Below are 4,994 nucleotides of genomic sequence, written 5' to 3'. Positions count from 1 at the left end.
GCTTCAAAAGCAAAACATACACTTCCAAAGAAGTACTAGAGTTAGTCCATACAGACTTATGTGGTCCAATACAAGTGCAAAGCTACCTAGGAGATGGATACATAATGTTACTTGTAGATGATTATTCTAGGATGATGACAACTATGTTTTTAAAGCAAAAATCTGATGAATTTCAAAAGTTTAAGTGGTATTTGGCTAGAGTGGAGAAGGAAATAGGAAAGAACCTAAAATGCTTAAGCTCAAACAGAGGAGGCGAGTTTACATCAAAAGAGTTTGAAATATTCTGCAATGACAAAGGTATCAAAAGGCAAACATCAGCACCAAGAACTCCACCACAGAATGGTACTGCTGACAGAAGGAATAGGTTAGTGATTGATTGTGCTAGAACCTTGATGATGGAGAAAAATGTTGCACTAAAGTACTAGAGAGAAGCTATAAGTATTACAGTCTACACACTGTATAGAGTCCAAGTCAAGAAAGGTACAAATGCAACACCTTTTGAATCATGGTATGGTCACTCACCTAATGTTAAACATTTCAAATTCTTTGGTTGTAAATGCTATATTCTTAAATTTACTAAAAATGGTAAGTTCGATGCAAAAAGTGATGAAGGCATATTCCTTGGATACTCCACTAGAAGCAAAGCATATAAGTGTTTGAACACTAACACTAACAAGATTGTGGAGAGTGCAAATGTGAATTTTGATGAGCATGAAGAAGTTTAAGTTGATGAAACTAAGAAATTAGAGGATTATAGATCCTTTGTATACTTCTATGAAGGAATGACTGTAGAAGACAATGCTGCAAATCAAGTTGGGAATCAACAACAAATTTTAGTATCTACCGAGTCACAGCCAGTGAATGCTGAGCTACATTTAGAAGCTGAGCTGTAGAATGTAGAAAATGCACATTCTGATTCTAAAAATAGCATACATGAGAGGAATGATGAAATATCAGAAGAAGAAGAGCAAAATGACTCTAAAGATGAAGGATCAAACATGGAAAGAAGGATAGAACCAAGGTTAGCCAAGTATGTAAAAAGACATCACCCTGTAGATCAAATCATTGGTGACAAGGATGCCAAACCAATGACAAGGAATAGATTGAGGAATGAATCATGCCTACTGAGCAAGGTTGAACCAAAAATAGTGAAAAATGCACTACAAGATGATGACTGGTATAAAGCCATGGAAAAGGAGATCGATCAAATTGAGAAGAACAAAATATGGACCCTAGTTCCTAGACCAACTAACAAGAATATGATTGGTACCAAATGGGTGTTTAGAAAAAAACTTGATGAGAATGGTGAGATAACAAGAAATAAAGCCAGAATAGTTTGCAAAGGCTATGCACAAGAACAAGGACTGGGTTATTGGAAAACATTTGCCCCTATTGCGAGAATAGAAGGAGTAAGAACATTACTTGCATATGCTGCATACAAAGGTTTCAAAGTGTACCAAATGGATGTTAAGTCTACTTTTCTGAATGGTATACTGGAAGAGAAAGTCTTCATAGAATAACTAGAGGGATTTGTTGATGAGAAGAACAAGGACATAGTCTGCAAACTGCACAAGGCACTTTATGGATTGAAGCAAGCACCTAGAGCATGGTATGGGAAACTGCACAAATATCTTGTGAAGATAGGATTTGAGAGAACATATGACAACAACAACTTGTATATCAAAGCTGAAAAAGGAAAAGACATTTTGATATCAGAAATCTTTGTTGATGATATAATATTTGGAGGAAAAGATGTTCTTTGCAAATATTTTGTTAATCAAATGAAGCATGGATTTGAGATGTCAATGTTTGGAGAAATCAAATTCTTTGTTGGATTACAAGTACATCAATTGAAACATGGCATACTTGTGACCCAATCCAAATACATCAAGGAGATACTCAAAACATTTGGATTAGAAGAGTCAAAACCAGTTGGCACACCAATGGAAACAGGACATAAGCTATCCAAGAACGATGCGTCTACTAAAGTAAATCAAACATTGTATAGATCAATGATTGGAAAGCTGCAATATGTTGTACATAGTATACCAGACATTGCATTAGCTATTGGAATAGTGGCAAGATTTTTTGCAAATCCAAGAGAAAATCACTTAATGGCAGTAAAGAGAATACTGAGGTACTTAAAAGGAACTAATGACTTTGGTTTGTACTACAAGAGGAGTGAAAATTTTGAACTAAAAGCCTACACTGATGCAGATTGGGGAGGTAACATTGATGATAGGAAAAGCACCAGTGGAGGAGCACTTTTCTTGGGAAAAAGATTGATTACATGGACCAGCAAAAAGCAAAGTTTTACCTCACAGTCCACTGCTGAAGCTGAATATGTTGCAGCTACTATAAATTACACCAATATTGTATAGATCAAACATTTGTTGCAAGGTATAAAGGAAGAGGTAAATGAGCCTGTGATACTTTATTGTGATAATACAAGTGCAATCAACATATCAAAGAACCCTGCAATGCATGCTAAAATCAAGCACATTGCAATCAAGTATCACTATGTAAGAGAGTTGGTGGAAGACAAACAAGTGAAGATGGAATATGTTAGCTCAAAGGAACAGATTGCTGACATCTTCACAAAAGCACTACCTAAAGATGCTTTTGAGTATCTTAGAGGTAAGTTAGGGGTGATACCCCTAGCCAAGGCTACTTGAAACAAAAGCAAGAATGCCCTGTATCAAATAAGTTGATTGTTAAAAGATTTTACACATTGATGTAGAGGATTTTTACTTTAAGATTCATGCCTAAAGTAGTAGAAGTGCTGAAGTTCCAAATTAGTCACAAGCAGGGTGACAGAGGGAGAAATAGAATGAATTTGCAAAAGCTACACTTGCATATTAAGATGCTAATTTGTCTTGGCATTGTTGTCAAAGAGGGAGAAGAAGTAAGAAACTGATCAACATCATGTGATCCAAAGTACGAGGGAGATACTGATCAAATGAAAGTATGAGGAAGAAGTTGACAGAAATAATCAAAAGTTGATCAAAACAGTAGAAGCTGAGCAATACAAAGGAAGAAAAAACAAAGAACAAGGATACAACAGCCAAGAGGGAGAAGCATAAATGAAGCAATCAGAATAGTAGAGGGAGATGTGAAGTCACAATTTACTTTTTGGCATTTGACTTACTATTCTAACCTAGTTAGCCTTTGGATGAATAGTTTAGTCTGATGGTTGATCAGTTTGGTTTGTCATCAATGCTAAAGAGGGAGATTGTTGAAAATCTTATTGAAAAGCTCATTGTTGAAGATCAAATAGGGAGATTGTTACAAAGTAGGAAGATTGTTGTTTTCAATCATTGTTTTGTCATTGATGTCAAACTTGCTATTTGTAGGAATGATATTTTCTTATAAGATCCAAGTACTATCACAGTTGATTGATGAAGAGGATTTGATAAACAAGATGTAACGAGAGCACCTAAGAGAAAGGTTGAGTTATGATGTTGTAATGAAGTGCAAGGATCAGTTAAGACAATGGTTAACTGATGTATTGATAACATACTCAAAGATACAGAGGTTGGTCACACTTCGAAACATTGGAAGAAGAAGTTGTAACATTTAAACTTTGATTAGCCATCTAACAATATTTTTTTCATCGAAATTCAATGAAACAAAAAGGGTTTTTTGATAACACTCTCAAGATTCCATCAATATAATTGTTGTCAAATTCTGAGTTCAATAAGTATTTATTAGTTAATTTTTAATAAAGATGTCTGTAAACTGCTAATTAACATACTGATTGAAAAATAACTACAACTTTCAAATAGTATAACATTTTTGAAATCCAAAAGTTGCGTCACATTCTATGCTTGACCTAGTATAAGAAAAAGAAAAAGAATTGTAAAGTTTTCAATTAGTTAAGGTGGCCAGACACGAGAGTTTTTTAATTTTGGAAAAGTTCTATTAGAAAATTCATATTTAATTATTTATTTAGAATAAAAATACCCAAAAAATATGCATCACATTCGGGCATGAGTTTACTTTTTATATATATAATTATATTAAAAAATATTATCATTTGATTTTGATTAATGTGGTCAAACATACACCTACTTTTTATTTTTGCCCTAAAATTTTTGTAGTACTGCATTAAAATCTAAAATTTCGACAAATCAAATAATTTGTTCTCTAGATAAGACCTAGTAGTTTAGAAACGACATTCAATTTCCTACAGATTCTTTTCTTACAACTTTTTGATATAAAACCCATAACTACTGTAAAATTATGTGTCAAGTTAACATTGATTTGTTGGTTTTTCACTGCCACTTAAGGCCATAGTTTGGTTGACCACAATCTTGCACATGCCCAAAACATCAAAAAATCTCTAAGTGTGGATCACAAACAACACCCATGAGAACTAATATACCATAGCAATTCGAATTATTTTCACTCTATTTCTAAATTAGCATCATGTTCCTTATAAAATTGATTATTATAAACACGTGAAACAAAAGATTAAACTGATATCCAATGGGATATGCATCGATGTTTCTACATGTAAACAAATTGCATACCAGATCGAATATGCTTCTAATGAGAAACTTTATAGAGTCGATTCCCATAAAAGAATTGGTTCATATCATGTCTGCTGATATAGAAATCATAGAGAAATTAAAACGATTTCCATCCCATTAATTCAACATGCCAACTGACACCATGTCCAATAATACATGTTTTGGCTTAACCACAGATTATGAATAAGTTTTTGGAGATTCAAGTCCAAACTATAGCAAAGAGTCGATTACAATAATTCTGAAATCATGATTTCAAACAACCCAAAGAAGTGACCATTCAAACAAATTAGGAAATTTCATTTTCCAATCTGATACATGAATCAAAGTCAAATGCAATTAAAGAAGAATACAAAAAATTGGATATCAACCCAACTGCTCTCAGGTTTGATCAAAAAATTAATCATAAAACATTCAATTTTAAATCAAAGAGATCAAACTAATTAAAGAAAATATATTTAACTG

Source organism: Cupressus sempervirens, chromosome 10 (assembly GCF_028749045.1).
Source record: "Cupressus sempervirens isolate cs-2001-9-10 chromosome 10, ASM2874904v1, whole genome shotgun sequence".
Classification (NCBI taxonomy): domain Eukaryota; kingdom Viridiplantae; phylum Streptophyta; class Pinopsida; order Cupressales; family Cupressaceae; genus Cupressus; species Cupressus sempervirens.
This window is presented reverse-complemented; position numbering follows the sequence as displayed.